This window comes from Triturus cristatus, chromosome 8 (genome assembly GCF_964204655.1).
Source record: "Triturus cristatus chromosome 8, aTriCri1.1, whole genome shotgun sequence".
Classification (NCBI taxonomy): domain Eukaryota; kingdom Metazoa; phylum Chordata; class Amphibia; order Caudata; family Salamandridae; genus Triturus; species Triturus cristatus.
This window is the reverse complement of record NC_140591.1, coordinates 1,469,891,007-1,469,915,438: the sequence shown is the minus strand read 5'-3', so window position 1 is coordinate 1,469,915,438 and position 24,432 is coordinate 1,469,891,007.

Here is a 24,432-nt window from a genome sequence, read left to right as displayed (position 1 = left end):
TATTTTATAAATAGGCCCTGGGAGATGGCGGTTCCCAGGGCTGCGGGTGGTCTGAGTGCCCCGCCGCACATTATGGATGAAGCCCAGGGGAGGTGGCGGTCCCCACTGATTTATTGGACACGGTCCCCGGGACCTGGCCCTCCCAGGGGCTTTAAGAAATTAAGCGCGGGAGTCCGTGCTTCATTTATTTTACGGTTTTTTTAGACAGATGCGCGCACCCTGAGCAAAGTCTGCCGATTTTTTTAAAAAAATGCTTCTTTTGGCACTGGGATCCATGTGGGACCTCCTGAGCTGGCCTAGGGGGTCAGGGTGTTTCTACCCTGCCCCCCTTTCTTGTTTTATATCCTTTTTTTAACTGATTTCTTGTGACTCGGTTTTACAGAGTCACAAGATGGCTGCCAACACTTCCTGGGTTGGAGTGATGGCAGTCAATAAGAATGAAGCTCGTGCTTGGAAGGGTTCGCAAATCCTCCTCGGCCCTAAGATATCAATATTTTTATTTTTTGAATTTTTCAGCAGCTGCTGAACGGATTTACACCTTTTTTTAAAAAGCACACTTTCTGAACCAAGGCCTACCTTTTTGCCAAATTTGGTGTTATTCCGTTCAGCAGTTCGGGCTGTAGCTTTGTCTATGGAAATTACCATGGGGAGAACGCATTTTGGTACTCCCTTTTTTTCTCGGCCCCCAATTGACGATTCACCCTGAAACTTTCAAGACAGTAGCTGACCTGAGCGAACCATTTGTTTTGAAACATTTGGCAAAGATTCGTCAAACGGCACCAGTAGGTAGTGTATATATATATATATATATTCACTGAAAAAATCATAGGTTTCACACATGTTATAGTTAGCTGGACATTTCACTCATAAAAAAACATTGAAATTCGCCTGTTATAGTTAGTTCAGCTAACTATAACTCGCGCGACCGCAATCCACTGCTGATGACGTCACATATTACATCACTCATGACATGCTCAGTGACATCACTCATGACATCACTGATGACATCTCCAATGACTATAACTATAACGGGGGAATTTCAATGGTTTTGTACGAGTGAAAAGTCCAGCTAACTAGAACGCCTATGGTTTTTTCAGTGAATTTGTAAGGTTTTTTAAATGCTAATTGCTAACAATAGACTGCCTGAAACCTATGTTTTTTTCTGTGAATTTCAAAGGTTTTTTAAATGCTAATTTCTAACTATGTGACGTCATCAGCAGTGGATTGCGGTCGCGCGAGTTATAGTTAGCTGAACTAACTATAACGGGAGAATTTCAATGTTTTTTTTTTAGTGAAATGTCCAGCTAACTATAACATGTGTGAAACCTATGGTTTTTTCAGTGAATTTGCAAGGTTTTTTAAATGCTAATTCCTAACTATAACGTGTGTGAAACCTATGGTTTTTTCACTGAATTTGCAAGGTTTTTAAAATGCTAATTCCTAATTTTGAAACCTATATCTTCCATAAACTTATAAAGTTTTTTTTTTTTTTTAAGTTTTTCATGGTGCGTGCACCGTGCGCTTGCCGGGCGCGCACGGTGCACGCACTGTCTCCGTGTGCGCATGCGTGCGTCCTCCGTGTGCGCATGGGTACGTGCTCCGTGTGCGCATGCGTACGTGCTCCGTGTGCGCATGCGTGCGTGCTCCGTGTGCACATGCGTGCGTGCTCCGTGTGCGCATGCGTACGTGCTCCGTGTGGCATGCATGCGTGCTCCATGTGCGCATGCGTGCGTGCTCCGTGTGTGCATGCGTACGTGCTCCGTGTGCGCATGCGTGCGTGATCCGTGTGCGCATGCGTACGTGCTCCGTGTGCGCGTGCGTGCTCCGTGTGCGCATGTGTGCGTGCTCCGTGCGTGCTCCGTGCATGCTCCGTGCGCGCGTGCTCCGTACGCGCATGCGCGCGTGCTCCAAGTCATGTGATTACGAAACAACACTTTTCATTGGTTCAAAGTAGTTTCAGTTCCAGAATCTTCCAACACCACACCCACTCCCCTCATTAATACTTCTTATTTCCTGGGAGAAGGAGCTGAACAGCTTTTCCTGCACCTGAAAACAGGAGACTTCTTCAGGGAGTGAGGAGGAGACCTTTGTGCCCCCAAGGCAGAGGATACAAAAGGACTCATTTATTTGGCAATTTTTTACTTTTCCAGAGGGTCAGAAGAAGGTGAATGCTCCTAAAGTCACCTGCACTGTTTGTGGAGTGGTCTTATCTAGAGGAGAGCCTAAAAAAACAAATACTCCTTTAGTATTTACTCCATGATAAGGTACTTTAAAGCAATGCATCCTGTGGCTTATGCTCGGGCTGAAAGAGACAACCCTCCAGCAGCTCAGCCGAGCACATCATCTGCAGCCGCAGCTCAGCCGAGCACATCATCTGCAGCCGCAGCTTCACCTGCTTCTAGACCTCTGGATATGCACCCTCTGTTCCAGAAGGTGCATATACGGTGCAATGTGTGCAATGCTGTTCTCTGTTATGGTGAGAGCAGCATTAACCTAAGAGAACAAGATACAGCAGCACACATGCTCCACCCCCTAATTTTTTTCCTTTTTGTTTTTTTTTGTTCCTGGGGAACATTTTTTCATTTTTTTTTTTTTGCTTTCTTTTTATTTTTTTTGCTGCTCGACAAAAAACAACAGTTCTTTTCAGAACTCACTTCACTTCTCCAAGAAGAGCTATATTCCTAATATACTGTGTTGTAATTTTTTTAATGAATTTTTTGCCACCGTGCACGCACGGTGCGCGCACCCCGCGATTTAAAAAAAACAAAAAAAATGTTTTTTTCACCCTTCGGGGTCCTTCAGGGACCCCCTGACAAAGGCTAGGGGGTCAGGAACTCGCTACCCTGCCCCCTTTTCACATTCTCCACCTTTCTGTTTCACTGTCACACACAAAATGGCGGCCGATACTTCCTGACTTCGACCGATTCGAATGTTGACTGACATGAATCCACCAATCAGAATTACGCTCGCGCACGGCACCGTGCGCGCACGGTGCGCGCCTATAGATATTTATGTACATTTAACTGCAATTGTCTCAGCAACTACTGAACAGATTGACACCATATATGCAAAAGGCACATGCCTGACCTGAGGACTACCTCTTTGCCAAATTTCAAGTAATTCTGTTCAGCCGTTCGGGCTGTACCTTCGACTAAAGGTCCTATGGGAAAATGCATGGGGAAAATGTGTTTTGGGACCCCCCTTTTTTCTCGGCCCCCGCTTGACGAATCACCCCGAGACTTTTAGGGTAGGAGCTGAGCGGAGCGCCCCATTAGTTTTGAAAATTTCGCGAGGATTCGTCAACCGGCGCCAAAGTTATTCAAAATAGAATTTTCAGATTTCCTATGGAAACTCGGTCCTAACTATAACTATCTACTGGCGACCGCTAGTAGATTATATATATATATATATATATATATATATATATATATATATATATATATATATTTTTTTTTTTTTTACCTACCGATGGTCGCCAGTAGGTAGTTATAGTTAGGACCTAGTTTCCATAGGAAAAGCGTTTTGATCAGCTCCGGTCAGCTCCTGTCTTGAAAGTTTCGGGGTGATTCACCAAACGGGCACCGAGAAAAAAGGGGGGCCCCAAAATGCATTTTTCCCATGTTATTTTCCATAGGAAACTTTAGACAAAGCTACAGCCTGAACTGTTTGAACGGAATTACAACGAATTTGGCAAAAAGGTAGCCCTTGGTTCAGAAAGACTCCTTTTTGATAAGTGGTGTAGATCCGTTCAGTAGTTGCTGAGAAATTAAAAAAATAAAAAGTTTTGATATCTACGGCCGCGGTGGATTCGCGAACCCTCCCGACCATGAGCTTCACTGTGATTGGCCGCCAACACTCCAAACCACGAAGTGTTGGCAGCCATTTTGTGACTCGGTAGAACCGCGTCACAATAAAACATTAGAAAAAACATAAAAAAACAAGAAAAGGGGGCAGGGTAGAAACACCCTGCCCCCTTAGGCCTGCTCAGGGGGGTCCCACAAAATCATAATTTCGGCAGAAATAGCGATGCGGTCACGAATCCCGCCGAAATTATAAAAAAGAAAATGAAGCGCGGGCTCCTGCGCTTCGTTTAAACAAAGCCCCTGGGTGCGCCAGGTCCAGGGGGCACGGCCAATTTATTAGCAGGGGCCTGCGGGGGCCCGTGCAGCCCCAGGGGCCGCCACCTCCCTGGGGCTTTCAGAAATAAATGTGGGGGGGCACGCACCCCCCGCAGCCCCAGGGACCGCCACCTCACTGGGACTGTGAACAAAATGCGTGGGGGGTCCCAATCCCCCCACGCTGCCCCAGAGACCACCACCTCCCCGGGACTCTTTTTAAAAAAAAAAAACCTGTGTGGGGGCTTGAGCCCCCCCACACACCCCGGGGACCACCACCTCCCCGGGGCTTTGTACAGGTAGGGAGGGGGGCCGTGCCCTTGATGGCCCTGACGCCACCCTCCACCCACCCGGGACACTGCTGTTTACTATGGCAGGGCGGGAGCCGTGCAGCTCTCACCCTGCCATAGCAAACACTGCTTTGGATTTTGGAAATTCAAAGCAGATTGCTTTTCCACAAGGGGAGCTGCATGTTAGCAGCTCCCAGAGTGGAAAAGCAATGCCGGCTCCCGCAGGAGGCGGTGAGCCTGCAGGGACCGTGAGGGCATTGGGGCTCTCCACACTGTCCCCAATGGAGTGGCCAGGCCCAGGGGGATGGGGTCCCTGGGGCTAGAAGTGGCCCAGGAGGGGGGCCACGCAGCCCCCCAAAAAAAGAAAAAAAGGAAAGGCCGGCCCCGGGGGATGGGGTCTCCGGGTCCATTAATGGCCTGAGGAGGGGAGCCAAGCGGACCCCTCCAAATATTGTAAAAAAAATTTTTAAATACTGGCCATGCCCCGGGGGATGGGGTCCGTGGGGCCGAAAATGGCCTCGGGAGGGGCCCACGCAGCCCCCTTCCCGTATATTTAATACAAATAAACAAAATAGGGGGTCAGGCCCTGGGGGATGGGGTCCACAGGGCCCAATAAATAGGAAATGAAATGGTGCCACACAGTCCCCTTCTAAAAACTAAAAAAAAAAAAAACGGCATTGTGCCAGAGACCCCGCCCCCTCAGTGCATTACTCTGCAAACGTGCCCCGTGGTGCATTGTAAGTTGGGAAATTCATTCTCCTTGCATACTGGGGGTTCCTGGGGGCCAACTAGCCCACCAGGTACCTCCAGGATGCGCCATACGACTGCGTTGCAGAGAGGTGGTCCGAGGCCACGCCCCTTTTTACACCTCTCTGCAACACCCGCTCTGTGGCACTTACTGGAGGTACCTGATGGGCTAGTTGGACCCCAGGGACCCTCAGGATTCAAGAGGACTTAATCCCCCAACTTAAAACGTGCCACCGGGCACGTTTGCACAGTGGTGAAGGGAGTGGGCGGGCCCTGATGTGACATGTGTGCAAACATGTCCTGTGGCGTGTTTTAAGTTGGGGGTTAAGTCCCTTAAACCCTGGGGCCCCGGGGGGCCAACTCGCCCACCAGGTACCTCCAGTAGGCACCACAGTGTTGCATTGCAGAGAGGTGGTCCGAGGCCACGCCCCTTTTTACACTTCTCTGCCTCCGAAATTCACTGAAAAAACCATAGGTTTCAGGGGCGTTATAGTTAGAAATTAGCATTTAAAAAACCATTGAAATTCATTGAACAAACCATAGGTTTCAGGGACGTTATAATTAGTTGGACATTTCACTAGTACAAAACCAGAGAAATTCAGCCGTTATAGTTAGTTCAGCTAACTATAACTCGCGCCCCCGCAATGCACTGCTGATGACGTCATATATTACATCATTCATGACATGGTCAGTGACATCACTGATGACATCTTTGATGACATCTCAAATGACATCACTAATGACATCATCCAGTGACTGTGTGTTTCTGTAAAGCTTAAATATGTTTTAAATAAATGCCAATGTGTATTGAAGAATGAGTGGGTGTATAAGGGTCTGGATGGAGGATTTAGCAGGTGCGTGACTGACTGTATAAGTGAGTGATTAAATGTGTCTTACTTAATGCACATTTTGAACACCTGAAATTTGATTAAGACCACTGCCCCAGTGGGCGTGGCAACTCACACGGCCTTGCGATCATTGTGGTGCTACAACTCTGTGTCGCTACAGTGAGCTGTTGAACCTGCAACAAGAATAAAGTCACAGTGGGTCGCCATGACTTCCTCCATAATTTTGACAAACACATATACATATGTATATGTATATGTATGTATGTATGTGTAAATATATATATATCATGCAGCTCTTACCGTGAGCAAGCTTTGATCGCGAAAAGCATTGGTGAGGCATCACTTTGCCTTGAATAAATTTTAAATAGCACTCATGGGAGTCCCAGATTTCTTTCCTTGCAGGTATGGAAAGTTGGTGGTGCGATTGATAGGGCAGCCGGAGCCCGTCCAGGACCGTTGTGTTTGAAGCTCCGTACTTCCGGGGTTTGGATATATATATATATATATATATATATATATATATATATATATATATATATATAAATATATACTTGAGTGTGTGCTGCCCCCTACCCCAGGGGACCCCATCCACTGAGCCCAAAGCAAATGTTAAGGGGAGGAGGGCAGGTGGCCCCATCCTGAGCCATAATCTGCCCCGGGGACCCCATCTCCTGGTGCCCACTTAAATTATTTAGGGGAAGGGGACGAGCTCCCCCACTTCCCAACCTTAAAAAGCCCTGGGACCCATCACCCAGGGCCGCAACTTAAAGAAAAGGGAGGGAGGGGGCACCCCCCCCCCATGAGGCTTCAATGGGACCGGGTACCCCTTCCCTTGAGCAGGCTCACTTGCTTTCCCTGTTTACCAGCACCAGTGCAGGCAGGGAAACGTGTTTGCTCCCGCCTGATGGGAGCATTTTTAAATCTTCCGACAAATGGGATCAAACACAAAGTCTACTCCCAGCGGGAGGAAGGTTTAAAAAATATCCTGCTGGCTAGGAGCAAATTTTAGATTTCTTTTCCTGCCCACACTGATCTGATGCAGGCAGGGTAACAGATCAAGATTGCACCCGCCTGGAGGAAGCAGCATAAATAGTTGCACCCTGCAGGCAGGAGCAATGTCGGCTCCCTGAGCAGGCAGGGGGCTGGCTGGGGCCGCGGGGCCTTGGGGTCCCCCCTTCAGCCCCCAACGTGTGCATGGTGAGTGCCCTGGAAGGGCACCAGGACACCCACCTATTTAAAAAGGAGGCCCTGGGAGATGAGGGCCCCAGGGCCTAATGAGATTCGGGGAGTTGAATCACGCGGCTCCTGTCCTCTTCAAAATACTTAAGGCCCTGGGGGATGGGGTCCCCAGGGCCTTATGAGGCTCAGGTAGGGGGGCCACGGGTCTTTCTCCCCTTTAAAACACATATGACTTTACTTATGGTAATACAATATTACTTTACATTTTTTTAAAAATTGAAATTCACTGAAACAAACTAAGGTTAAAGTAACATTATAGTTAGGTGTGATAAGAAGATCTGTTTTTATTTAAAAAAACTTTGAAATTCACAGAAAAGAAACAAAGGTTAAAGTAAAGTTATAGTTAGATAAACATGTCAGTGACAATATTAACGTTTTGTACTAAACAAACCATGGAAATTCAAGCAGAGCTAGCAATAACTTGCACCCTTGCCATGCACTGCTTATGACCTCACATATGACATCACTCATGACATGTTTTATGACATCATCTATGACATCACTGATAACATCTCAAATTACATCACTGATGATATCATCCAAGCTTCTTTTGTATACATTACCATATAAACTAGTTTGGCATTAGAATTTAGTTTCTATAGAAACAATAAATAAAGTTATAGTAATTTGGAGGTGATGCATAAATTATAAATTTAAGATATGACTCTAACTTTAGAATTTCTAATGATTGGGTAGTTTACGTTTGATTTGTATAGAAAGAAAAATACATTTTTTCTGACTATAACTAAGCTTTAACCTTTAGCTTTTTCATTGACCTTGATTTTTTTTTTTTTAAGTGTGTTGGCTATCAGAAGGTGAATCCATGACTGTTTTTATTTTTATACAGTTACTTGAAGTAACGTAGAGTGGAGAGGCATACAGTAGAGTGGGATACAGTAAAGTGGCATAGAGTACAGTGGCCTAGGGTACAGTGGAGTACAGTAGTGTGACTTAGAGTGAAGTGGGGTAGAGTGAAGTGGCATAGAGTGGAATTGCGTACACTGGAATGGCATATAGTGGCATAGAGTCGAGTGGTATACAGTGGAACAGTGTAGAGAAAGGAATGCAGGATGTAGCAGTCTGGATGACCAACAGCTGCTTAAAGCTCAACGCTGAGAAGACAGAAGTGCTCCTCCTCGCAACCACCCCTTCAGCATGGAACAACACCTGGTGGCCGACCCCCCTCGGAAGCCCACCGACCCCCTCGGACCATGCCAGAAACCTCAGCATTGTACTCGACTCATCCCTCACCCTGAACCAACAGGTCAGTGCCGTCGCCTCCAGCTGCTTAAACACCCTCCACAAGACTTTCAAATGGATCCCCTCTGAGTCAAGGAAGACAGTCACCCACGCACTTACCACCAGCACACTGGACTATGGAAACGCACTCTACGCCGGAATAAACTAGTCCCTACTCTGCAAACTACAGACGATACAGAACACCGCCGCCAGACTCTTCCACGGCATACCTCAGCACGAGCACATCAGTCAACACCTATGAGGGCTCCACCAGCTCCCCGTGGAGAAAAGAGTCACTTTCAAGACCCTCACCCACGCCTACAAATGCCTACACAACACCAGACCCAAATACCTCAATGACAGAATTAACTTCCACGTACCCAAAAGACACCTCCGATCATCCAACCTCCACTGGCCGAAACCCCAAGCATCCACAGAGCCAGAGCAGGTGAAAAATCCTTCTCTTACATTGCGGCCAAAACCTGGAACGAGCTCCCGGCAGACATTAGACACGCCCCCTCCCTGAACACATTCAGGAAGACTCTGAAGACCTGGCTCTTCAGCTAAACAGAGCTGCGGACCCCCCCCCCCACCCCCCAAGCGCCTTGAGACCCTCACGGGTAAGTAGCGTGCTTATAATCCCCTGATTGATTGATTGATTGAGAGTCGTGTTGCAAAAGGTGGAGTGGCATCGAGTGGCATGGTGTGGCATACCATAGAGTGGCATTGAGTTGAGTAGAGTCGAATAGCGGGGAGTAGAGTGGCGTAGAGTGGAAAAGAGTAATGTGTCATGGGGTAGAGTGGAGTGGCGTAAATTGTAGTGTTGGAGGGTGGAATAGCATTGGCTGGAGCGGTGTAGGGTGGAGTGGCGTAGAATGGAGTGGCATAGAGTAGAGTGGCGTAGACTGGAGTGGAGTAGATTGGAGTAACGTACAGTAAAGTGGCGTAGAGTGAAATGGCATACAGTGTAGTGGAATAGCATTGAGTGAAGTGGCGTACAGTGCAGGGACCTAAAGTGGAATGGTGTTGACTGGATTGATGTAGAGTTTAGTGCAATACACTGAAAAAGCATAGAGCAGAGTGGCGTATAGTGTAATAGCATAGAGTGGAGTGGTGTAGAGTGACGTAGAGTGGAGTGGTGTACCGTAGAATGGTGTAGAGTGGAGTGTCATAGAGCACAACAGCACAGAGCGGAGTGGAGTTGAGGGGATTGGCATAGAATGAAGAGGTGCAGACTGGAGTCTCATAGATTGGAGTGGCATGGAGTGGAGTGCCAAATACTGGAGTGGCATAGAGTGGAATAGAGTACAGTGTTGTGGCCTACAGTGGAGTGACATAGACTGGAGTGGCATGGAGTAGATTGGTGCATCATGGAGTGGTGTAGACTGGAGTGGCGTAGAGTGGATTTGCATAGAGTGCAACAGCATACAGTGGAGTAGCGTAGAGTGGAGTTGCATACAGTGCAACAGTGTACAGTGAAGTGGCGTACAGTGGAGTGGCATACAATGGAGTGGCATAAAGTGGTGTGGCATAGAGTGGAGTGGCGTACAGTGCAGTGGCATGGAATGAAGTGGCGTGGAATGGTGTGACATGCAATGGAGTGCCGCAAAGTGTAGTGGTGTAGAGTGGAATAGTGTGCAGTATCTGGGGGTACAGTGGGGTGGCGTATAGTGGAATAGCATAGCGTGTATTGGCGTATAATGGAATGACATAGAGTGGAGTGGCGTGGAGTGGAGTGGAGTGGAGTAGAGCGGAATAGCATAGAGTGGAATGGCATAGAGTGGAATAGCATTGAGTGGAGTGGAATGGTATACAGTGCAGTGGCATAGAGTGGAGTGGCACACAGTGCAGTGGCGTAGAGTGGAGTGGAGTAGACTGGAGAGCCATAGAGTGTAGTGCTGTATATTGGAATACCATACAATGGAGTGGTGTATAGTAGAGTGGCGTACAGTGAAATAGTGTAGAGGCCATTGGTGTAGAGTGGCAGTCGAGTGGTGTAGAGCTGAATAGGGTAGAGTGGAGTGGCGTAGAGTAGAGTGGTGTGCAGTAGAGTGGTGTGGAGAAGAGTTGAATAGCGTAGAGTAGAGTGGCATAGAGGGGAGTGGTATAGAGTGGATATGCATAGAGCGGAGTGGCGTAAAGTGAAATAGTGTAGAGTGGAGTAGGGTAGAGTGGAGTGGCATAAAGTGGATATACGTGAAGTGAAGTGGCATAGAGTGTAATGGCATAGAGTGGAGTGGTGTAAAGTAGAATAGCATGGGGTGGAGTGGTGTGGAGTGGCATAGAGTTGTTTGGAGTAGAGTGTAATAGCATAGAGTGAGGTGGGCTACAGTCAAGTCGCATAGAGTCGAATGGCGTACAGTAGAGTGGCGTTAAGTGGAGTGAAGTAGAGTCGAATAGCATAGAGTGGGGTGACGTAGAGAGGAGTGGCATACAGTGTAGTGTTGTAGAGTGGAATAGTGTCATGGCGTACAGTGGAGTAGCAATGAGTGAAATAGCGTAGAGTGGGATGGCGTACAGTGGAGTGGCAAACAGTGGAGTGCCATAAAGTGGAGTAGCTTATAGTGAATTGGTGTATATTGAAGTGGCATAGAGAGGATTGGTGTAGAGGGGAGTGGCATCGAGTGGAATTGAGTGGAGTCGAGTGGCATACAGTGGGATGGCATATAGTGGAGTGGTATAGACTGGAGTGGTATTGAGTAGAGTCACAAAACACTAAGTTATATATTGGCCAAGGTATACCAAGGTATCTTTGTGATATTCTGCGGTACATGCCAAAAAGCATGCAGTATATCATTGGCTAATGGGTGCCTTTAAAGAAGTAAATGGCAGCAATGTACTTTTCACCACACTTTCACTGTGTTCTGGGTTTGAGCCTTAGATATAGGTAATTGGTAGGTTTTACGGTTGTTCCTTACTTAAGTCTACTTTAATAAAGTGGGAATAGGTAGGGAGATGTATTTATATTTTTCTGTATATTTTTAACAAAGTGCTAGTACCTACAAAGTACCGCAGTAGTTAGGGGAATAAAAAAAAGAAACGTAAAAAAAGAAAACAATACATCTGCGAAATATATTGTAGTACAGTGTATCCTGTTTTACAAATTACATTTTGTTTTTAATTTATTTTAACTAGCACAGTACTTTGTAGGTAGTACTGCGGTACTTCCTTACTTTTTTTTAATTAAATATGTCAAAAACCCCAAATACACTGCAGGATACAATATTTGTAAAATATAGTGTAGGACAGTGTATTTTTTTTTTTACGTATTTAATGTTTTGACATTTTGTTTTCAGTGTTTCTGGACTTTCTAGGTGGTACCGCTGTCCTTCATTTACAGAATATATATAGACACATTTACATAGGCAAAGAATATAGGGGTAACAAGAAGACAGAAGAGAACAGGGGCAAGAGTTGATGAACAGTAAGAGTACCCGGCATGAAAAGGCAGGAGGTGGGATAAGCATAAGCGAGGGGGCAGGGTTGGTGGAATGGAACACAACAGAATGCGTACAAAAGAGGGGATAGCGAAAGGGTCATGCACACCCGGTTGTCCAAAATACATATGTACGTATTTATACACATGGTTACACCCTACATGTCAGAGGAAAGGAACAGTTCCCCTTCCTGATATCTAAAGAAAAATACATAGGCAATAAAATAGATGAAGCACAATGCTGAGTGATACACACACAAGGGGTGCCGTATCCTTCTGGAAGCCGCAGTAGATAAAGTGGGGCATCTGAATGGGAGAAGGCAAACAGAAGCAAGACTCCTACCTTTAGATATCACAATACGAGATGGCACTCTAATTCAACTCAAAAGTAGTAATTTTATTAACCTTGGAATGATGGAGACCTGTCAGCTTTACAAGACTCCTTGTTTAAAGATTTCAAGACCGGAGAAACTTCATTGGTAATAAAGGGGCCAAAGGTTTGAACTGGGAATCTTCACTCTCAAATGGGTGGTGACTGGTTTGTTGGATTTAATGACTAGAGAGTGCTAATTAAATGCTACCCTGTGACGGACTAGAGTAGCATCATCAGGAAATTGTTTCGCATTCAGATGCTTTAACATGGGGTATCGACTCACTGTACAACATCGTGAATAGGCCAAGCAAGGAAGTTTGTTGAAAAGTTGGCTTTTGCTTAATGTTGCTTCTCATCCTACGATCCCTCTATTATACATCGGTTAAGAATTTCCCAAGCACAAAACAGAAGTGTCTGCTCCTCCACTAAGGCGGAGAAGCGTCGCCCCACTGCTTTTCGCATGTGAAAAAAAGGAAAAATACAATTATAACTTGCGCTATTATCATTTTATTTGTTCCTGCTGTGGTGTCTCGACGGGGCGGATCTGCTCTGAGCAGGGGGAGGAGTGGTGTGCAATATGTAGTGCACAGGAATGTTTGGCTGGCCCTCTCGTTGGGCCAAACAAACATTCATGCGCACTTTGTATGTTCTCCAGAACATGCCCAGGCTCTCATTTCCTGACTGAGCACCAAACTATGCCGCTCAGATGAATCACACAGCTGCATTGCAGCGTTGTGATTGGCTATGCGGAGCCTGGGAGCCCGGGTGCTTCCTGTTTCCACAGAAGAAATCAGGAAGAGGATAGAGGAGAGGCGGCGGTATTTCAAATAAAAGTGATTTATTTTTATTTTTTTAAACCCTCTTCTCCCCTTCCTACCGCACTACAGCTTCCCGGGAGCAGCCGCCACTGCAAAACAGTAAAGCAGTTCATTGTTCCCAAGGAGCAAGGAAATATACAGCTGAAGAGCACTGTGTAACATCTGAAATTCATACCCCTGACAAATTAAAAGGACACTGAAAGAACCTCTCACATTTACTGAAACATGTATTATTTTGTAGGTGAATGGTTTGAGAGGAAAGCACCTGTGTTCAGCTTATGGTCAGACGTGACCTTGACTATGTTCTGAACATCACTGGCAGAATATCAGAAACCGAAATATTGTGTGGACATAATAGCATGTAAAAAATAGCGAAGACCAAAATATCGAGAAGGTAAGAGCAAGTAGGTAAGTATAGATTTAATATTCTTAACTCCACATCTATGGACCTTGAAGATATATATATATTGTCAAGGAACATAGATGTGGAGTTATGTATAGTAAACCTTTGCTTACCTATAGAAACTTACCTTTACAATATTTGTGTCCTCGATATTCTTGACACGATATATTGGTCCACACTATTTCTGTTTTCAATATTCTGTCTAAATACCCCTAGGCAGTTATATCCGAATAAGTAATAATTTTCTTTCTTTTTTTTTTTTTAAATATCTTTATTGCATTTTTCAAACTTTTTCCAGAGTTACAAGTAATTACATACTTACATGTATTGGGGGGCAATTCACATTACAGATTAACAGTTTTCATGGTTTCTGCCACTTATACATGTTATCTTTAGTCCAATGTTACCACTGTAGTGGTGTTCTGTATCATTGGGGTCTCTCAAGAGTTTTTGCACATATCTGTCTCTTAACTTGTTCTTTAGAGCAAAAGGAGGATGCAAAACAAGATATAGTGTTTAAATAAAAATATTAACAATGCCATCATCTACTTTGCACGCCTGGGCCAAGATGTATACATCGTCCTTGACTCATTCCCTATTTATTTCGTACAGATGCACTATGCCTTCCATGCCATATGAAGCTGTTCTTGAGAGGCAGACCCGCGTCTCCCGTGTTATTTAATGTACTCTATGTCCCATTATTAGCCTGTGGTCTTAAGTCATGTTCAGAGTATTGTGTGTCTGTATATCCGTGTCCTCACCTCCCATATCGCTCTCCTGAAATGAATTGCTTCTGAACTTCCTGTCTATATCCGAATAAGTAATCATACTTGTCCTAAAGGAAAATCACATTGGCTCACAAATGTTTGGGTTGTTTTTTAAACACAACACATCCCTCTAAAAGGTCCATGAGCATTTAGCCTGAGCCAGGCAACGTTTCTATCAAAACATGAGCCCACTGAGACACTCTACCGCCAATGCATTCTTATGGAGTTATGGGTGAATAAGAAACCATCCAATCTCTCTTGAAGATCAACTTGGCTAACAAACACTTATATTGATCATAAATAATTAGGGCTCCCGTTTTTATGGTATTTATGTTTTTTCATATTACCGTCTGTACTTATCCATATTTACTTTTTGGCCTTTTTATTATATATATTTTGTGGTTTGCAAATAAATGGAGTTAAAATTGGTACATTTCCACATTTATTTAACTCATAAACATGCACACATTCTTTGATGCCTGTCGCATTTAGCAAATTCTAAGGGGTAAAGAGAGAGGCTAGACACAAGTTATATAATAGTTAACCACAAAACTATGTCAGGCTTAAATCATAACTGGGACTAATAGTTAAAAAAAAGTGTGCATTTATGATAAAAATGTACACATGACTGGAAAAGATTGTTTTTCTTACAAAATATATTTTTTATTTTTTATTCTTATATCATATTTTTTTCCTCTACTTTTTTTCCTTTCTTTTATGTTTTGATATTTTCATTATTTCACATATATAGTGTAATTAATACAAAATCACTAATATATACAAAACATATACATCAACATAAGCGCATATGTACAAAAGACAAATATATAGATATTAAATTATAACAGAAGCGACAACTGATAATACTATACAAAAATGTAAAATGTGAGAAAAAGTTGATATTCTGGTGAACAATTCAGAGGCTGGCAGTCGATAATATATTTGTCTTTTGTACATAGGTGCTTATGTTGATGTATATGTTTTGTATATATTAGTGATTTTGTATTAATTACACCAAAACATGGGCCATTGTGCCATTGTCCAGCCAATGCATCCCATGGGAGTTATAGACGAATAAGTCAACTTCCATCATCTCACCAATGTTCATATTGATCTTAATAAGCTCACTGGACCCTCTTTGCCCACATGCATGTTGTTTGCCGACATTACGATCCGCACGTGCTGCCCTGTTTTAAGGCTTTGGTGCGCCTTGAGCATCTGCCGCCTGTATGGGGAAGTTCGAAACATCCTGAAAATCCTCCTCCTTCTCCTCTACTTGCTCTGTGTTTTTAGATGTAATTCTGGAATGCCTTGAACCTGAGACTCTCATTTGCATTTGTTAGCTTTTCTATTCTGCGAATCAATTATGGAAGACTGGCCATTTTTCTGCAGGTACCTTACTCTCAGGTTCTTTAAGTCTTTTTAGAAGATTATTCAAGTGCTTTAGATCAAAGGTACCTTTCTCCTTAAAGGATTTCTTCCCATCCTCATTAGTGAGTCCATTCTTATAAATACCTGCACATGCTCCTTCCATACTGGTAGCATCGCATGGGCCAGAGTATCTTGCTGGAGAGTGTTCTTGTTTAGACCTTGCCATCAATATTCCAGTCACTGATTCCTCATTCACAGCTAGGGAACATTGAAGTGCTTGCTAATCTTGTCCTGCAGCTTATCCCATGTATGGCTTTGGGAAAAAGAGGTCCGGGTGGCACGAACATTCCTTTGCTACCTGTTCTTAAGGAGGAAGGCAGCAAAGTTACTTTCATGTGTGGCCTTTAAACCCCTTGCTTTTGGAATTCTCCAGTTACAACTCGGGGAGGCTCATGGATGTTACAGTGTGACTGGATCAGCGTCCCGCTTTCATTCACCCATGCATCCACTTCGATCTCCGCTAGAGTCCTCACACTCCTTCCTTTACCTTTTTCGCACTATTCCTCAGCCACAGTCTTTATTCTGTGGATTGCATTCACACTTCTATCTTTTCATATCTTAGGCCTCACGCCCCTGTGCCTACCCAAAGTGGGTTTCCTTGCTCTAACCTACCCAGATGACAATTGTCTAGTACCTTCAAAAAGACTTACAGCAAATAAACAACATACGGTTTCACAATTCATTGAATTTTAAACGCCCCAATGCTGTCTGCCCTGATTGGTGGGCAGAGCATTTGGGAATTGTCCACCCCCAGTCCCCAGGGCGAATCTTTTTTTAGCTTTTGGCACCTGGGGTCATTGTGTGCAGCCTGGTTGAGCCCTTGTTTCTGGACTTCATCTGAGTGTCGGCATTCCCGGTTGAGACACTACTTGAAGTCTGAACAAGTTTATTAAAAACACAAGTCAAAAGTCTATGAATCACAGAATCTGGCGACGAAATCCTCCTGCACCAAATACGTAAAAATGCTAAAGCACACAAGCGCATAGACCTAATTGATAGGTTTTTACACACACGCGCCAACAAAGATCCCATGGCTGGAGCTGAAACAAGGAGAACCCTGCGGGTGCAGACAGAAATCACGAGACAGAGCATATTTGTCCTTCAAGATACAAAAATGGGAACTTTGCAGTGCTGAGCAAGCTACTTGAAAACTCTCACGCACTATTGGCAAGCACAAGAGTGGGTTTATATATGTCAGAAGCGGCACAGCTTGGTACCACGGTTACAATGAGTAAGTAAAATGGCAGCAGTGATCATAGTCATGCTAGGGCAAATCTGAAAAATCTCATAATCTGACAGGAATTTTGGCTGGATTCTATCTCCAATCTTATAGAGATCAATCTCCTTCCTTCATCTACCACAAGCTACCTCCTGTGATACTCTCTACAGACCACCAGTGTCGAACTATATGGTGTAAGTTAAGTTTGAGTTCTATATCAGCGTTTCAGTTTTGGCGTACTTTTTGTGTCTGGCAGAAGGTATGTATGCTTGGCGGTATTTCCACTTGGTGTGCCCAGGGCACTGTCCTTCTGAAATCTGGTCTATTTGGTGCCCCTAAAGCCTCTGGACTGGTGCAAGATTTTATAACTGGTGGGCTCTAATGGGCACAGATTAAAACAATGGGGTGCTAAAATGATCCACTTAAAAGCAAACTGTAAGAAATGTGGTTATTGGTTGAGAGGGGTGGAAGCCCCACTCAGGCAGCAACCACAATCCATGTCAGGGTGATCCACAACAAGTAACTAAATGAGCCTCTGCTTAACCCTTTGGTAGCTTGGCACAAGGAAGTCAGGCTTAACTTAGAGGCAAAGGGTAAAGTATTTATTTATCTGACAACCAATCAGAAAGTGAAATCACAACACAGAAAAATCCCAAACTAATTTAGAAAAAATGTGTACATTTTAATACATAAAATGATACCAGAACAACAAAAAACAGTAGAATCGGAAATACTGAATTAATAATTTTTAGCATTAGGAAGCAGAAAGTGCCACTTGCAGTTATCTGGTCGTGCTAGACCAAAGGAAAGTCAGTATTGCCACGACTGAGCACAGGTTGGATACAGTGACCAGGTTAGGCTTCCTGAAGAGTTACCTTCTCAAGTCGAATGTGAAGTGTTCCGTTCCTGTTGGGGTGGGGGCACGAGGAGAAGGCTTTCCACCCGGAGGTGACTTTACAGAGTGTATGACTCGATGGGGACTCTTGGTGGCTTTTTTCCGCTAGTCGTAGTTCCTTTTCTAGCAGGAGTCTCTCCCCCTTCTGCTGGTTCCTAAGGGTGGTGGCCACTTCTATACATTTGCCCCTTATAACTGCCTTAAAGGTGTCCCAGTTGTTGGCAAAGGAGGTGAGGGCTGCGTCATCATTCTGAAAATACTCCTTAATTGTCGAGCGTATGGCGTCCCTGAAAAGTCTATCCCTGCTGAGTATGTTGGGGAAAAACCATCTTCTGTGTTATGGATGCGGTTCCGGCCAGTTGAGAGGGGCGGGGTCTGAAAGGCATATCGGATGAAATTGTGTATCAGCAACCGCATGGAGGAGAGATTGGCTGAGGAAAGCATGGTCTATTCTGGAGTGAGTCCTGTGGGAATGGGAAAAAAAGAAATAGTCCCTCTCTAGGGTGAGTTTCCCTCCAGGTGTCCAGTAGGCCGACACGTCGAAGTGTCGCTTTGAGACTTTTACTGAATGTCCCTCCCGCAGCCCGCTGGGGGTGGGTCGTGTCCAGTGTGGGATCCCATGTCAGATGAAAGTCTCCCAACAACAAAATATCTCCAGCTGCAAACCCCTCCAAAGAGGTAAGAAAGGATTCCAAATAGTCCAATTGCCCCGTGTTAGGCGCATAGACTGTAGCTATGGTGCACGCTTTCCCTCTGAGCTGAGTGGCAGTCCTCAGACATGTTTTAAAAGGATATGTCAGTGAGTGGCACAAGGAGTACTGCTGCCCTGTGGTAGCATTTAATTTAGAGGGCCTGGGTTTATTCAGTACCATATACTAGGAACTTAAAGATAGAATAAATGCACAAATCAGGTGTAGGTAAATTTTATATTTTCAAGGGAGAGCACAAGCAATTTAGCGCTGGTAAGCAAGGGTAAAGTGCACAGAGTCCTAACAGAAAACAAAAACGGGCTCACAAAGTACTGCAGAGGAAGGCAAAAATCTGGGAGGACCCTGCAGAAAGGGCCAGGTCGAAAACAATCACACCAGAGACTGTCATTTTTAGGTCTCGCTAGAGCCAGCGCCTGCGCTGCTCTGCGAGATATTTAGTAGGGGCTTTAAAAAGTGTTACCACAAGCTGCTTTGGCTGGCCTAGCGCTTGCGATCACACGTGCATGCACGCGCGCAATCGCCAGCTTTCAGCGCCTGATCAGGTGCCATCTGTCTTTCCTCTTACTTGAATGCTTTCAAGCTCCTCCGCCCCTCCCCCGCCGCATCACGCTGCTTTAACTTTTGCGTGCGGCCAATGCTTGTTTCTTTTCGTGTGTGCGGTGAATTTCAACCGGACCCGGGATGACAAGCTCTCCTGCTTCCATGATCGCAATTTGTTCCTTTTGTTGTTATGAATTCATGCTTCCCTGCCTATCTATAATCAGTTCTCTCCTTTAGCGCTCGTTTTTATGTACTCTCTGTACTCACTGTTTGAATGCTGTTCCTTTATTATTTCATTTCCACCGCCACCCTACGGCACCCTCCTGTCTTCTCTCTTGTGGCCTCTCTTGAACCACTTTCTCCTACTAAGATGATTTGGTCATTCGCATTTTCTTTGTAGCTCACCAGTAGAATCCCGACCAATAGCTAGAGACATGGCCTTCCGCTCTTTAATCTGTTTGACTTGTTGATACCTTGAGTTTTTGTCTTACACATAGGAGAAAAGAAATAATCAAGTGGACATACTTATGTATACACACAAATAAAATCGTGTAAGTAAGCACACTTGCTCTGTGAGTACTTTACCTTCTGTTTAATACCAAATGTAAGCATAGGAAGCTCTTAAACAGCACTTTCCACGAGTGTGTTCATTTAAACTTGATATTGCCTATGATGTTATATGGACTAGGCTGCAACGTCACCATCAGTGTAAAAAACTGTTCCCTTTTTCGACAATAACATAGAATACCATTGAAAACGAGCACAATATACATTATAAGAAACCTTTAGGGTACGTTTGCCAGAAGCCGAAGTGAGTCCCGGCAGCAAAAGAAGAGACGCGCTACACGTTTCATCTATGCCTCTCTTCCAGATACGATCAATAAGGCGCGACTCAAACTAAGGCATACATCACACTCACACACAGCATATACAATGGTGTGCACTCTGCAGGTTTGAACAGAGAGAGCATGTCGCTGTTGGGGAAATCCATACAGTGGACCTAGTGTCTCCACCGGTAAGGTAAAAGCTCCACTTCATCAACAACATTATTAACATTCGGCAGCTTGCGTGATGTAAATATAGATGTGTGTATGTGTGTGTGAAAACGCACAGACATATCCATACAACACCCTACTTCCTCGGAGGAAGAGAGCACGCACATGAGGACTGCAAGATCAAAGCTTCAACATTGTGTTCGGCCTTCCTCCACGCAGCAGCTAGGATATATAGACACACACACACACATTCTATCTACACATGCACAGTAATGCTTTGACCTTCTGTACTGAAATCATTTGATCTGCTTAAAGGGGGCTCTATGAAATATTCAATTGATGCTGTGAGCCTGTCCAGACTAGGGGGTTCAGAATGCTGCAGGGACCGACTTTATACAAGCTCTTCTCATTCCTAGGACTTAATTTGTCATTGAAATACCTGACCGACGTGCTCATTTTAATCTAGAAATTAGAATTTTAAAAAACGAACGAATATGGGTAGCTGTATAATAGGGCAAATTATTTCTATGAATAACAGCAAGTAATCCGCGGAATCCCCATGTATTCGAAATAGTGAAATCGGCTATTTTATGGTCGGTGAAATATAAATTGCGGCGCCCTGCTGCACCTGTTTGCTTCGTTCTTTATCTGGGTGCAGTTGGGTCTCCATATTACTTCTGACTTCATCCCAACAATGTGATGTTTTAGTTTGTACGAAATAGGCAAGGCACGTGTTCGGTGTACATTCGTCCGAACAGGCCCTGTGCTGTTCAGTGTAATGGCGAGACTTCGTTAGCAAAGTAATGTTCAGAGATAAAGTACGAAGCCATCATAATGCCACAGCTGGGGTGATATTAAACATTTCAATATGACACTGCACCTTTCATTGGACTCCCAAATCAAATATGTTTAAAATCGTGAAAAATTGTGATTAAAGTTGCGATACCTGGTGAAGTGAGGAACTTTGTATAGAGAAATTTGATGTAAAATGTAGAATTTAACCTTGTCCCAAAACTATGAGATCAGACAAAATAGTTATTTTTTTTACACGCTATAAATACTAGAACTCCTGTGAGGTCTATATTTCTGCCCTCTCACATAGCCAATAGGTCTCGCATTTGGGACCTTATAAGTGTTTACCCATGCAACAGGTGATGTTGTTGCACCAAGGATATTGTGCTGGATAACTAAACACTTATATGGTCCGTAAGGCGAGACCTATTGGCCATGCCAATGCTTGTTTAAGTCTACCAACGGAATGGATTTTGCTTTGCAAAACAAGCAAAAAAATCTGCACCACACGCAAATTAAAAAGAGAGGCATATTGCACACTAGGACACAAGGAAATACTCATACTCAGGCTTAACATGCCTCTTTACAGCAAAACAGTTGACGGAAACAAAATACTGCCCAAAGCTAGTCTGATTGGCTGCTCGAGAATGTGATTTCTTCGAAGGCGCGCAGTTGGCACTGCTGAAACAACAGATTATTTCCGCAAGTCTAATTGGTCACCTTTCAACCATAAAAAATTAGTCTCTGAGTTTAGACCATTCTGATTGACAGAAGGTCCGCAAATTTAGATGGCTCTGGTACAGCTCAAGCACAAAGTATCTGCCATGGTGTGGTTTAGCCAGTGATCTCAAAGCATTGATTGAAGAAATGCGATGACTTGATAGGATTGGTGGTATTTTTCAGCTGTCTATGTATTTTTTGTTGCTTCAGATGAGATACTTGGCCACTGAGCTCCTCGTTGTTTCTATAATGACTGACGACCACTGTACCCTGTCACTGGCACCCACTGCTTGCTAAGCTGCACGTGACTTCATCCATGGCAAGATCACAATAACCGCGGATCCTGGCCTTCCTTATTTCATCGCCTGTCACACTGATGCAGGGACTAAACTCTCTACCTTATTTTCACTTGTCACACTGGTGTAAAAGTGTCTGCATTAGCGCTAGGCAGCCTCAAGTGCACCAGAGCAAGGAGTAGGAACTAAAGAGTGCATTAGCTTAGTAGATATGGTGCTTTTCGGCTCTCTCCCATTCACGCGATGCAGCGTAGCTACTTGTTTTGCTGCACTGTTTTGCATGAATTCTTAATAAATCTGCGCCTGTGTGTGTGCCTGCACTTGTGTGTGTGTGTGTTTATATATGTATATTTATGTGGATGTTTGCTTAGAATGTTTAAATCTGACTTTGTCCAAATGTGTGTATAAATCTTGATAGATAGATAGATAGATAGATAGATAGATAGATAGATAGATAGATAGATAGATAGATAGATAGATAGATAGATAGATAGATAGATAGATAGATAGATAGATAGATAGATAGATAGATAGATAGATAGATAGATAGATAGATAGATAGATAGATAGATAGATAGATAGATAGATAGACGGTCTGGCTAAGTGGACTATTGCATCCAGTACAGGGTCCGGTGTTCAACCTCATGGTCACAAGTTCAAATCCTGGCAGCTCAGCCTCTCATCCGTTCTGAGGTCGAGAAAATGAGCCGGGGAAGTGTTTATTTGGAGATCATAGCAGCAGGAGGAGGTTTGGGATGAGTAGGGGGAGGGCAAAAAGTCAGAGGGAAGAGTTTAGATGGCTTATTTGGGAGATCTGAATAGTAAAAGAGGTTTGAGATGATGCAAGGAGGGGTACAGGAGCGAAGAGTCCAGAAAGGGTTGTTTTGGCCATCATTGTAGTAGAATGGGTTTTGGAATGAGTCAGAGAGTCGAAGTAGAGGATATATTGAGAGAGGCATAGGGTGAGATATAGGGTAGTGCATTGTAGATGCTGAATTAGGAGTAAAATAATAAATAAAAAGCTACATAAGTACATGGATGGTATACATGTATAAGTGACACAATATATCTAGATTTAAGTTGTATATGATAAACTCAGACTTTTCAAGTGTTGCTGTACTTTAAGGTAATTTATTTGTTTCTATTTTTTTTTATTCAATAGTGAAGCAATTGTAGATGAACAATTATGATAAAAATGTACTTATTTATGCGGTGGTCTATATACATGTTAAACATAGAATAATATAACAATAAGTGACATGTATTTTGCTAGGCAGAACTAACGAATATCTATATATTTATATGATTATTATACGCATTTATACAAAGGAAAACACAAATCTAGGGACACATAAATAATCCAAATAACTGCTTGTATACACAGGGAGATGCTGTATATTTATGTTTGAGTATGGTGCTTATGTGGGGAAGAGCCAGCTCTTCAGTCGTCTGAAGATAACGTAGCAATCCATGGATCTTATGTTTGGGGGTAAAGCGTTCCATAGTTTGGCTGCTTGAACAGAGAGGGATGTGCCACCTATGGTTTTTTCTTGTATGGTGGGATTTTGAGGTGAAATGCCACCAGGCGCGCAACACACATTGGGTTCACCGGGCTTCAGCCCCCCCATCATGTGTGTCAGCCCGGCTGAGACAGCCTCGCGGGCTGGCATCCGTCTAATTGCAGCCGCACCCGAGTACTTCACAGGTCTTTAAAAGACCATTTACTCGTTAATGAGGCTTTTGTTGTGTTTTCACCCCTTCTTACAGCCACTCTGCCTATGGCTGGAAGACTTAGCCCCCCCCCCCCGAAATCTTTTTCAGCCCCCCCTGAAATTTGGCCCTAGTTGCCCGCCTGAGTGCCACTCTAGAGCGGAGGCTCCTTTGTAGAATATATTTTGTGATTTTATTCCTGATGAAGAGCGATCCTGTTCCACATATCGCTTTGTGGGTGATACAAAGCAGCTTGAATGTGGATCTTCTGTTAACTGGTAACCAATGTAGGGCCTTCAAGGCAGGGGGATGTGGGCTTGTGGTTTTACGTGTAGGAGTAGTCTGGCAACATAGTTCTGAATCAGCTGTAGTCTTTTTTTCATAGAAGTTAAAGATGATCCGTGGTCCAGGCTAATGGCGTAATAGTGTTTAGAAAGAACAAGGGGAGAGGATGTGGCCTTATGGCCAGAGCTGCCGACTTTGGAGCTGGGGAAACCACGTTCGAACCTCGGCGTCGGCTCAGCATCCTGTGATTCTGGGCAAATCACAGTCTCCCCGTGCCTACCAAAAATGAATGTGTCCTTGTGTAACGTAACTGGTGCTCACGTAAAGCGCTCCAATACATTCAGGTCGAGTTCTCGCTGTATGACTCTGCAAAAACAACAAGAGAGATAGTAGCCTGGACCTTGTATGGGAATCCCTGGTGGGGAAAGATGTTGCAGAGTTTTAATAGCAATGAAGCTTGAACCCTGATGATAGCAGTATTTTACTACCCAAACATCAATCAAATAAGAAATGTTCCTTCCTTGCACGAGGGAGAATAGTATCTCTGCTACACCAGTGGTTGTC